The sequence below is a fragment of the Physeter macrocephalus genome, chromosome 8 (assembly GCF_002837175.3).
Source record: "Physeter macrocephalus isolate SW-GA chromosome 8, ASM283717v5, whole genome shotgun sequence".
Lineage (NCBI taxonomy): Eukaryota > Metazoa > Chordata > Mammalia > Artiodactyla > Physeteridae > Physeter > Physeter macrocephalus.
In genome coordinates this window covers 77982239-77995483 of record NC_041221.1, presented here as the reverse complement: position 1 = coordinate 77995483, position 13245 = coordinate 77982239, and positions in this window count along the sequence as shown.

Genomic DNA, 13245 nt, shown 5'->3' with positions numbered 1-13245 from the left:
TGGGCATATACCCTGAGAAAACCATAATTCAAAAAGAGTCATGTACCAAACTGTTCATTGCAGCTCTATTTACAATAGGCAGGACATGGAAGCAACCTAAGTGTCCATCAACAGATGAATGGATAAAGAAGATGTGGCACATATATACAATGGAATATTACTCAGCCATAAAAAGAAATGAAACTGAGTTATTTGTAATGAGGTGGATAGACCTGGAGTCTGTCATACAGAGTGAAGTAAGTCAGAAGGAGAAAAACAAATACTGTATGCTAACACATATATATGGAATCTAAGAAAAAAAATGTTATGAAGAGATTAGTGGTAGGACGGGAATAAAACACAGACCTACTAGAGCATGGACTTGAGGACATGGGGAGGGGGAAGGGTAAGCTGTGACGAAGTGAGAGAGTGGCAGGGACATATATGCACTACCAAATGTAAATTAGATAGCTAGTGGGAAGCTGCCGCATAGCACAGGGAGATCACCTCTGTGCTTTGTGACCATGAGAGGGTGGGATAGGTAGGGTGGTGGGAGGGAGGGAGACGCAAGAGGGAAGAGATATGGGAACATATGTATATGTATAACTGATTCACTTTGTTGTAAAGGAGAAACTAACACACTATTGTAAAACAGTTATACTCCAATAAAGATGTTAAAAAAAAAAACAACAATGGTTCAGATTAGAAAAATCATTTCTATGGTTTCATTATTACATCCTCTTCACTGTACATGTGTGCTTCAGGTGCTGCTCTGGAGTCCCATTTTTACCATCACTGCCACTGCCATCTTTGCTCCTCTCCTTCCCCTTTCATTGTTTTCTAATTTGTCTTTCTTTTCCTTTCTCTTTCCCCTTGATTTTATGATTTTGTTTGAAAAAGTTTAACTCTCTCTATGTATATGTATCACTAGTCAATAACAGAGCTGTTCTTATCTATGCAGTGATTCAAGTAAACCCTACATCTAATTTAATCTTCAGCCCTTTGATTATCACTTGTAGTAGATGCTGTGGAAATCACATTAATGGCCCCACTTCTTTATCTATCCTGGAGTCACATCCTTTGCCATGTGACTTTGTGGTTTCCTTCACTATAGAGGCCCTCCCTTCCATTTCTGAATCTGGGTTTGGCTGTGTAATTTGCTTTGGCAGGTTGAATGAGGGGATGTGCCAGAACAGTGGACCAGTTCCCAGCCCATGTCTCAGAAGGCCTTAGTATTTCTGCTTGCTTTCTTGGATTCCTGGCATTGCCATGAGAAGGACGCACCTAGGCATATATGCTGGTCTCAGAAGGAGGATAAAAAACACATAGAACAGATCTGTTCCAGCTAAGATACTCTAACTAAGCCCGACAGAGGCCCCAGGAAATCTTCAGACCCTTTGCAATCCCAGCAGAGATCAGCCAGCCCCGCACCACCCCAGATTTGTGAGGAATAAATGGTGGTTGTTTGAAGCCACTGAGCTGGGGACATTTTGCATGCAGCAGTAACAGATATTAACCTCATCTAAAGCCATTCCAGGAGCCTGTGAGTTTCAGCAGGCTGGAGTCCAAGCACTGAGTTATTAGGATACAGGTATCCCCCGTTTTTCTACAGTTTCAGTTTTATCACTTTGCTTCTACGGATACCTGTTTTTGCTAACAGAAGAAATCTGGAGAGGATTTCCACTCTGATTTAAAAAGGTAAAAGCTGAAAATAGTGTGCAGCATTTGTTTTGCAGCACCCAGAGCAGCCAGAATGGCACCACCAAGCTCCTTCCTGAGAACTACCCTCAGCCTCTCAGCATCAGCCTCCACAGCTTTGAACTGTGTCTGTGAACATCTGTTCTTTATCTCCATTTATTTTGTGCACCCATTAGAAGGATGTATCCTAAGATATCAGAAAAGCCTAAGAGAGCTCCTAGGATGTTGTGCTTAGCATAAAACTGGATGTAATTGTTTTGATCGTGGGGAACAAAAGAGACACTGTGCGTGCATCAGACTTGACTGCGTCCACCACTTGTACTAATTGCACCCAGAAAGAGAGATTCTTCAAAGGTGCTGAAGTCACTATTGGTTCTGCTAGGAGCAAAATGTATAAAGTACAGCGTTCAGTTAAGTTATCCTACACCTAAGGAGAAATCAGTCAGTCTTGTCAATAAGCTGAAACAGAAAGCACTGGTTGATGGTGGTGAAAATGTTGCAAAAGTGGAATTTAAAGTAGTCATGGGTGATTTGATCAGTTTTTGAGGTGAGGGGAGTTTCACAGCTTAAAGTTTACTGGAGAGAGTGCTTCAGCTGATACTGAAGCTGCCAAAAAAGGGCCCAGAAGAACTGAAGGAAATAATTACAGAAGGTGGTTATTTGTATAAGCAAGTATTTAACTGCAAGGAAACGGCAATTTATTGGAAAAAGTTGCCAAGCAAATCATTAATTTCAGTACAAGAAAAGCAGGCTAAGGGACACAAAGCATTGAAGGACAGGTTAATGCTAATGCCTATTATTAACACCACTGGTGATGCTGTCCTTAGGCCTCTACTGGGGTACCATTCAGAAAACCCGAGGGCACTTAAAGGCATTGATAAGAATACACTTCCTGTTGTGTTTCATTCACATCCAAGTGTTTGGAATACCCAAGTGATTTTTTCTGAGTGGATATGTTAGTCCTTTTGTTGAAAAATACTGTAGAGAAAGTAATCACGATAATAGGTGTCTTTTGATTGTCAATAATTGTGCTGCTTATCCACCTGGCATTACCGAGTATGGCAGTAACATTTGTGTTGTGTTCTTACCACTGAACACAACGTCATTGCTGCAACCGTGTGACCCAGGCCTGATAGCCACAGTTAAGTCTTACTCTATACAAAATGTGATGTGTTTTATTGTAAGTGCCATTGACAGAAAGGGCAACTCTGAAGCATCTTTATGAGAGATTTGGAAAGGCTACAATATAAAACTGGTCATCGTCAACCTTGGACATGCTCTTGATAGGCTAACCGTCTCGAGGAGAAATGGCATTTGGAGGACACTGTGTCCCGAAGGAGTGAAGTATTTTAAGACTTTGAACCAACAATAAATACAGCAAAAGTGACTGTGTTTGTGGAAGTTGGCAAAGACGACGTTGAAGAGGTTTTGGCATTCCGTGACCCACAGCTGACAGGTGAAGAGGGTCATCCAGGAACCGACCATGAAGCACTTGTGTGAGCTTTCACCCTGACTGGCAGAGCTGCAGTGATTGCAGAAAAGCATGACTTTAATTTTGAAAGGGCACGTAGGTTTAGGCCAGTTTTGCAGGATGTTTTGAGTACCTACAAAGAATTCTGTGAAGCATATTGCATGAGGCTAAGCAGTCAAGCACATTGTCATATTTCAAGTCTTCCACATCAGCCACAGCAGACAGCAAGGCAGGCAGACACAGAAGGTGTAGATGTTAGTAGATGGTGATGAGATCTTAAGAGGTGACTGTCTTCCTCTCCCTCCTACCTGTCCTCTACCTCCCACCTCCCCAGCCTCCCATGACTCAGCCTGACACACCATCATCACTACCTCTCTGCCTTCCAGCGTGCTTACGGTCTTCCGGTTCTCATAAGCGAAACTACACTGCACCATACATTATTTCTACTTTATCCAGCCTGTGTATTTATCATATCACTCCTGCTTTTACCATATGTTCGTGTTATTTTAGGTTTTATATATTATTTGGTACGATTTGGTAGGTTATTTTTGGGTCTGGGAACACTCACCCATTTTTCCATTTAAATTAACAGTAATTGCTTCTTTGCTTTACGCAGTCTTGGCTTACGAAAGTTTACATAGGCCGGCTCTACTTTCGGATAGTGAGGGAAACCTGTATTCCACAACCGAAGAATGTTATCCATTTAACTAAAACCTGATTTATATCCAATTTCTTTTACCGTATCATCAATTCTATATTTAATGAACACTCACCTGTCATAATTTATGTTGAATCTGGTAGCCAACTCTCTCCTGTCTGATCCTGCTATTTGATATCACACAAGAATATCTAGGGAGCCATAGCATTTCAGTAGTTCTGATTTATTGCTCTATATTACTTCTGGTCAATTGCCCATTAACTGTTTCCTCCCCTTGGAGACCCAAGGAAAGAATGGGTGGGTGTAACACTAAAACCCTGGAGTGATGGTAAAGGAAGGAAGCCAAAGGAAACTAGGCAAGCCCATCTTCTCCACCCCCAACTGAAATACTTACACTTTGCACCTTCGTTGTATAATTGTGTAATGAGTAAAAAGATTACTATATTGTAAATTTCCTCATGCTGCCCCCACCCATCACACATGCCTAATGTGGAGAATGCTGACTCTCCAAGGAGAGTCTCTCTCCACTAGACCCATTCTAGACCTTTAAGATGCAAAAATCAACCCTTTAGACTAGGGCAGTACTTCTTCAAACTCAGTGGTGATGGACCGTTAAAAAAAGTTCCAATCTATTGCGGATTGATACTTTTGTAAAATATAACAAAGTGTGTGGGTGAATAGGAAGAGGAGAGATTAAGGGATAAAAGAAGTTTCTGGGTAGTAGGAAATGATTACCCTTCAATATCTTAAGAGATACAAGTTAAAGTTTGGATATGTAAAAAATTACTTGGCTATTTGAATTGTACTTTGAATGCAACGGACCATCATTAGGTTGTTGGCATTAACTTTGGATACAAATACAAAAATTTGCAATTATGCATCATTGCTAAATTCTTTTGAGGGTGTTCATTGCTACTTGGTGCCTTTCAGGCATCCTACAGCATAAGTGGGAAGGTGACTAGATAGTTCTTCAAAAAAATCACTCAAGCCAGCTTATGCTGAACTATGTCTAACTGCCCATTGGTGGAAACATAGGTAATATCCTTGTCCTGAGCTTGAGCTTGTAAGAAACTTCTTTCACAATGTTAAATTCATTCATTTTCTCACTACCTCCAAAGTTCCTGGGACTCAAACCCTTTCTGCCTTCAATTTTTAAAAGTGTTTTTGTGGCAGACACTGCTGGTTGTCAATCCAACAGCCATTCTCCCTTCTTCCTTACAAGGGAACCCAAATTTTGTTCAGGGTATCAATACACCTAACTAAACGTCTGTATTTCTTACCCTTCCTTATAGCTGGGTGACCATGTGACACAGTTATGGCCAAAGAAGTGTAAGTAGAAGTCTAGAGGAGAGGCAAGTCTCCTGGGAAAGCCATTGCTTTCCAACAGACAAGGACAAATTCAGGCTTTTGCCTTTGCCTTTCTCTTTATTCTTATTCTCCCTACACGGAAAGTGGAGTAGCCATAACCATGAGGCAATCATGAAAATGACCACATTCGAAGGAAAACAAACCAGAGGGATAGGAGGATCCTGGGATGTTAATGACTGACACTGTGAATTGCCTATCTCTGGACTTCCTCTTTGGGGAGAAAAATAAACCCCTTTTGATTAAGTCACCATGGTTGGATTTCTAGTTCATTGAGCCAAATGTAATTTCTAAATGACAGTTATTTTTATGTAGAGTAGTTCATCTACTTTGCTAGATGTCTTAATCAGTTTTAATAACCTAACTTTTAATGAGTAAAACATTTACTACACTAGTTTCTAGACATACTTTGTAAGAGTTTCAACTCAAGAAATGATTGCTGATAAAATGACACTAAAGCTAAGAAATTAATTCTTGGTGCTGTTTTGGTTAGCAGTGGAAGATTTGAGGATATGTAGTTTTTTTCTTGTCCATCTTTTGTTCTTCCTCTCTGTGACTGGCCTGAAAAAATTTCCAGTTAAAACATTTCAATTGGCTCAGAGATGAAAGTTTTATACCCTCCAACCTTTTCTCCAGAGGTCAAGGATTAATTAATTGACAAGTGTCCAGCAATTACTATCTTAAAACTTACTAGGAATTTGGCAAAGCAATTGTTGTGGATTCTTTTCCAACCAGTGTGACAGAAAAATGTTCCTGGTGTGTTTTGAAGTTTTTGACTTTTCTCCTTTCACTTTGGTAAATATTAACCGAGAAGTGGTATATAGAAGTTGTATCCATGGTGGAAAGAGGAGGCTGACTGGTTGTGTGTGTGTAGCATTTGTTTGCTACCTGGGTTCATTTGGAAATTAGAATTTGTTACATTTGTAGGCAACTTTGATTCAGGCTTTTACAAATGAGTGGTAGATTTTGCTGTGAACGTAAAACTCTCTGAGATAATAAAATCTATTAAAAATGAGTAGTAAGCAGAATACCTGTGTACTGAGCACCACCAGCACACCCCCAAGATAGCAAGTGTTCAGTATATGCTTGCTGAATTGAACGGTAAGAGCATTAAGTGCATGAGAAAACACAAGTCATTTATATACCGGTGGCTGGAGTGGTGCAGAACTGTGGAACTTACAGAGTTTACGAACTGAAGAAAGTTATGTGAAACATTGGCGATATGTGATTTTTTTGCATGGTGCCACCGCCTCCCAGCATGAGATGTGGTCAGCATACAGCCACTCTGTATGCCGATGCAGCATACAAGGATGCAGCGCTCTGCACTTGGCTCTTTCCTCTGAGCCCAAGCTTGACTTCGTAATCCCCAAGTCTTCACTTTCTTCTTACTCTCCCTATCCTTCAGAATCCTCAGCACAACTGTTCCAGTCTTTAATGTGGTTCTGCCAATATTCTTCATCCTTATTTCTAAACCGTGCATAAAATCTTCAAGAGAGGCAAAAGAGGGTAACATCTATTTGTTCGACCAACATGTATGGAACACACCAGCTACATGCCAGGCATGGTGGTGGGCTCTGGGCATACAATGGTGACTGAAAATAGATTCAGTTCATTGTCATTTACAGTCTAGTAGGGGAGACAGGCATTAGTCAAGAAATCACTTGTAATTCTAGCATTTCTAAATTCCTATGGGATGTTTAGGTTAACTAAATGTGCTTAAGGCGAATGGACTTGAAAACTTTCGGAAGGCATGGTTTAACACGTTTCTCATAACATGAGATTGCCAGCACAGAACCATATCATCCACTGAATGCAAATTACTTTGTAGAACTACAAGTCTTAAAATGTAATGCAAGTTATATTTAAAAGAAGCACTAAAGATTGTCAAAGAAAGAAGAGTAAGGGAAGTCTTGCAACAAGGTCTTTGGTTCCACTAATTAGATTGAAGAAAATAGCAAAGGAAATTCTCTTCTAGAGAATCAAAACAGACCACTGGGACAGAATAAACACTCTTTCCTTGTTAGGGAACCAAAACATACTCAGAACCTTTCTCCCAATTCTTCCACGCTCAGGCATTCTCCCTGGAGCAGCCAAGTTTGCTCGAGATTGGCACAGCATTGTAAATCAACTATACTTCATTAAAAAAAATTAAATTGAAACAAAAGTGTGAAAAGATAGGAATGTTCAGACCATTTTAATATCCTCATCATTCTATAGCAATATATAAAATTAATAGTTTATACTTATATTTGCTTATTTTTATTAATTTATGTTTTAATATTTCTAACGTTAAAATGTTGTCACAATTATAAGTGATATAATAATATAGTATGATTTTCCCCTAGATTCTTAGAAAAGTCTAAAGATCGGTCCAGGATAAGGGAAAGGAGTGGGTTCTGACTCTAATGCACATCAGTCCATCATAAAGGAACACAAGACTGGAGCTGGGGGAAGGAAAGAAAGACGTGTCCTTAGAGAAGGCAAGGAGCTAACGAGAGGACAGGTTTTTCTTAAGACCAGAAGGAAAGAGGATGGAGGAAAGAGGAACCAGGGGGCTGGGGGCTGGGTTGGGAGCCAGGAAAAGTTGCTCAAGGAGAAAGAGAGGGGATTGCCCTGGAAGAGCTGGGCAGATGCATCTGAGATAGGTCCTCCAGGAGGGCTGTTGATTCAGAGCCCGGGACCTGCTTGGAACTGAGCCATCACCTGTGGTTTGCCTTGCTTTCATTCAAGGGAATGTCTCTACTACCTGCACTAGGGGACTCTGACAACTGCCCTCCTTTGGGGTCCTTGAGGACTTCATTCCTCCAGCAACCTCCCCTACTGATTGCCTAGGAAGACTTGCAAACAACCTCTTCTCCCCTATTTGCTGCCCAATGCATACCACACCTCCAAGACACCGTTGAACTCATGAACACAAAGAAGAAGAGGACTGATGGGCTCTGGACTAGACCCCCAGTGGAGTGAGTATGGGAAACATCTTACACTTATACTTGGGGTGGGGGTCTGAATGAATCCATCCTGATGCTGGAGGAGCCTTCACCTTCTCTCCCTGCCTTTTTTTCCCCAAGATAGAGTAATAGTTATTGACAATTCTCTTGTAATAATTAAAACTATTTAAGAGTATAAAAAAGGAAATTAAAATTAACCAAAGGAAACATTAGAATGACAGGAATACATATTTGCCCTCTTGCTGTTTCAAAGAAGGGCCTGTCCACGATCCTATCGTTTTATTGAAATATATCTGCTTCTCACCTTGCTTTAGTTCATGAGGATTTAATGTGAGACCACAATGAATGAATATTTAATCACCAAAGTAATGGTATTAATTTGTTGAAACAGTCTCCTGAAGAGAAAGGACAGAATGTTTGTGAGCCTAACAATCTTGTTACTATCATCAGATTTTATTAAACATAGCCATGGTATTCTGTTTGGAATTAATTATATCTAGATATAAAACAGTTATGAACTAATTAAGGCTCATCTGAATATATGCCAAAAACCTAGAAGAGAAAGACAAAATTGGGTGCTTAAGGAGCTCATTTGGGTTCCAGAGGACAACTAGTATAGAATTAACTTGATAAATTAGTGAAAAGGTTTAAATGCAATGGGGACATAAGTGGGGTAGTAAAATAACAATGTTTAGATGGAAACAGGTTAACTAAATCTCAGCTCTGCTACATACTTGCTGGGTGACTTCCTGCAAGTTTCTTAAGCACTCTGTGTTTCAGTTTCCACATAAAATGGAAACTAAATAATAGAATCCTTCACATAGGATGGTAGGAGGATGAAAAACAATAACATGTGCCAAGTGCTAAATTTAGAACCTGGCACATGATAAGTTTGAAGTGAATATTAATCATTTTCTATTATTGTTTTATTTAATTAATACTTACATAGTGCTTGCTATGTACCAGACACTGTTCTAATTGCTTTACAAAAATAATTCATTTATGTACTAGGCACTATTTTAAGCACTGTGCAGATACTAACTAGTTTAATTCTCATCACAATCCTGTGGGATAGGTTCTATTATGGATGACATCACCTCCATTTTACAGATAAGGAAATCAAAGGCCAGAGATTAAGTAACTTGTTTAAAGATAACAGCCAGTAAGAGTCAGAGCCAGGATTCAAATTCAGACCATCTGCTTTTAGAGGCAGTGCTCTTAACCATATGCCATCTGTTCTCCACATGTTTGCATCATCGTCAATTGAAGGTGACACATAAGACATTAACATATATACATTTGTTAGTTGATTATTAAAGTTTTTTTCTATCCAACAGATGTTTTCATAAAATTCATGTCACTTTAATAAACCGAATTATATTTTAAGTGCAAAAATGAGCTTGGTAATGAAAAAGTACACATGGAGGGACTTCCCTGGTGGCTCAGTGATGAAGAATCCGCCTGCCAATGCAGGGGACACAGGTTCAAGCCCTGGTCCAGGAAGATCCCACATGCCATGGAGCAACTAAGCCCGTGCGCCACAACTACAGAGCCTGCGCTCTGAGCCCACAAGCCACAATTACTGAGCCTGTGTGCCACAGCTACTGAAGCTCACGAGCCTAGAGCCCATGCTCCACAACAAGAGAAGCCACCGCAGTGAGAAGACCGCGCACACGGCAACAAAGAGTAGCCCCTGCTTGCCGCAACTAGAGAAAGCTCATGCTTAGCAAACGAAGACCCAACACATACAAAAATTAATTAATTAATTATTTTTTAAAAAATTACATTACAGGGCTTCCCTGGTGGCTCAGTGGTTGGGAGTCCGCCTGCCGATGCAGGGGACACGGGTTCGTGCCCCGGTCCGGGAAGATCCCACATGCTGTGGAGCGGCTGGGCCCGTGAGCCATGGCCGCTGAGCCTGCGCGTCCGGAGCCTGTGCTCCGCCACAGTAGAGGCCACAACAGTGAGAGGCCCGCGTACCGAAAAAAAAAAAAAAAAAAAAAAAATTACATTACAAAAATATACATGGAATTATTCTAGAAAAGTTTAAAAGATTAGTAAGACAAACATTTGCAAGGAAATTTAAGGACGCATTATTAATTCCCTATCTTCTTATGGGATTGCTTTAAAAATCATTCCATTCCCACTTGCTTCTCAAGTTAATAGAATGACCAAATGCAAAAGCACCTTGTAAACTTAAACAAACAAACAAAAAACACTTGTAGAAATTTAAGCTATAATTATTTGCCTTTATATCCTTACAGATTCAGAATAGTATTCATTTGTGTGTGTGATATAAATAAACATATATATGCACGCACATCCTTGGAAAGTTTCTCAACAGTTATATAATATTCTGTCCATATTGGTTGCCACCGTGGGATTGCTGATCTGACAGGGACTTAACTTCTGTCAAATCCTTTTTACTGAAACCTAATGACTTGCAGAAATAACATAAGACACATTTTGACCAGAAGGTGGCAATAAAGTATTGATACTTTCAAAAGGTTCCAGGAGCAAGAACTAACTTCTCGTAGGTGTTGTATATCCAAGGAGCCAAAATATTCTCTAGGTTCTGATCATCCAGATTCTGTGGGCTACTCCTCACCCCCACCCCGTCCCTGCCCTGGAGGATCCCAGGCTCAGACAAGAGATGATGGGAACATAGTGCATAAGTGCTACCATTGGAAAAGCACAGGGCTCTGGGGGCAGGTCATCTACCTGAAAAGTATGACCCCATCTTAGAATCCTCATTTAAGTTAACTTTATTGCATAAGTGAAAATGATTACTGGAGTATTATGGTCATTATTTTAACTCTTTGATGAAGTTTTTCCACGTACCAATGTTACTGCCTCCAAGAATGTGTTTTTTTCTCTTCTTCATCTAAGGAACAGCAAAGATAAACTAGGAGAAAATGGATACCCTTTAATTTGGTCCCCTCATTGTTCACCCCAGGCAATGAAGTAAACCCTGACAAGGGTCCCTTAATTCTGGGAAGTTCACATTAGTGTTGCCTAGAATAGTCTGAGCCTGGGGTTTGTTAAAGAAAAAATTATTCTGACACTTGTAAGAAAGACTTTACTCAGGACTATTGCTATAGGTGTAGCTGCCAAGACTATTGAAGTAGGGGCAAGAAATGGGAGTCAACTCCAAATACAAGAACAAGGAGGGATTTATAGCCAAGGAATAGGTGTTAGAGTTGGGGGTGGGGGGAATGGATGGAAAATTACATCAGGAGTCCGATGAAAAGAGGCAGATGGGTGGATGGCTTTTATTCAAAGACAACCTCACAGGCAAGTTGTTTGCTATCTCTAGAAATTAGCTAATCCTGGGAAAAGCACCACATTCCTAGGTCCTCAAGGCCCTAAGATGTCAAAGCATTATAAAATACAGAAAAAAATTTACAGCGTGATTAATGGAAAGTGCCTTGCTTCTAGCTTCTAAAATACCATTTATGTCAACCACCCAATTACCTCATCAAATGAGAAAGCATTGATCAGCAGGATCATCTGATTTCCTCTAATAATCATAATAACATTTAATTAGTTCCTTCTATATGCTACATCTCTTGCTAAGCACTTTAAATGTGTAATTGTATTTAATCCACACATTTGTATATTGATTATAGTGGTAATTATACAAATCTGTACATGTGATAAAATACCATAGATTTATACACAAAGCCCTAGCAACAACAACAAAAAGAATGCATGTGAAAACTTGTGAAACTTGAGTAAGAATGTCTAGTTAATTGTATTGTGCCAATCAATTTCCTGGTTATGATAATGCACTGCTTAAATGTCAACACTGGGGTAAGCTAGGTGATATGTACAAGAGACCTCACAGTAACTTTTTGTGAACCTACAATTATTTCAATTAAAATGTTACAAGTCCTTTGAGGCCAATACTACTATTATGTCCATTTTATACATGAGGAAACAGAGGCTTGGAGAAGTTAAGTAACCTTTCTAAGGTCATTCAGTTAGTAAGTGACAGAGTGTGTGATTCTGACCCACAGCCAATGCACTATCAACCTCCCTTCAACAGAGATAATCTTTAGAAAAAATGGTGATTCCTCTTATTCATAGAACTTTTTAGGTCCCAATATGGTCTGAAAAAATGTAAATACATCCAATTACACTGCAGTGCTTGAGAGTTAAATGGCAGCACACTTAAAAGTTAGTATAGGAAAAAAAAAATTAAAATAAATTTTAAAAAATTTAAAAAAAAAAGTTAGTATAGGAGACACAGGCAGCCTCCTGCAGCACATGTAGCCTTTCCAGTGCCTGGCTCCTGCAGTAAACAGTAGTCAGTAGCACCCAGCAGCTCCCCCAGCACCCTTTTAAAGGCAGTTTTGTTGAGGGGGGGGTGCCTGTGGTGAGATACCTCCTGTGAGCAGCTTGTGTGGCATCCTTCAGGGCAGATCTCCGCTGGGTGGCTGACAGGGCCTTGGTGCTCCCGCCTGGTGTCAGGCCTGAGCCTCTGAGAGGGGAGAGCCGAGTTCAGGACTATGGCCCACCAGAGACCTCCTGGCCCCACGTAGTATCAATCGGCGAGAGCTCTCCCGGAGATCTCCGTCTCAACACTAAGACCCAGCTCCACCCAAAGGCCAGCGAGCTCCAATGCTGGATGCCCCATGCCAAACAACTAGCAGGACAGGAACACAACCCCACCCATTAGCAGAGAGGCTGCCTAATATCATACTAAGTTCACAGACAACCCAAAACACACCACGGGATGCGGCCCTGCCCACCAGAAAGAAACCATAACTCAAAAGACACATGCAGCCCAATGTTCACTGCAGCATTATTTACAATAGCCAGGTCATGGAAGCAACCTAAATGCCCATCAACAGACGAATGGATAAAGAAGTTGTGGTACATATATACAATGGAATATTACTCAGCATAAAAAGGAATGAAATTGAGTCATTTGTTGAGACGTGGATGGATCTAGAGAATGTCATACAGAGTGAAGTAAGTCAGAAAGAGAAAAACAAATATCGTATATTAACATATGTATGTGGAACCTAGAAAAACAGTACAGATGAACCGGTTTGCAGGGCAGAAGTTGAGACACAGATATAGAGAACAAACGTATGGACACCGAGGGGGGAAAGCCACGG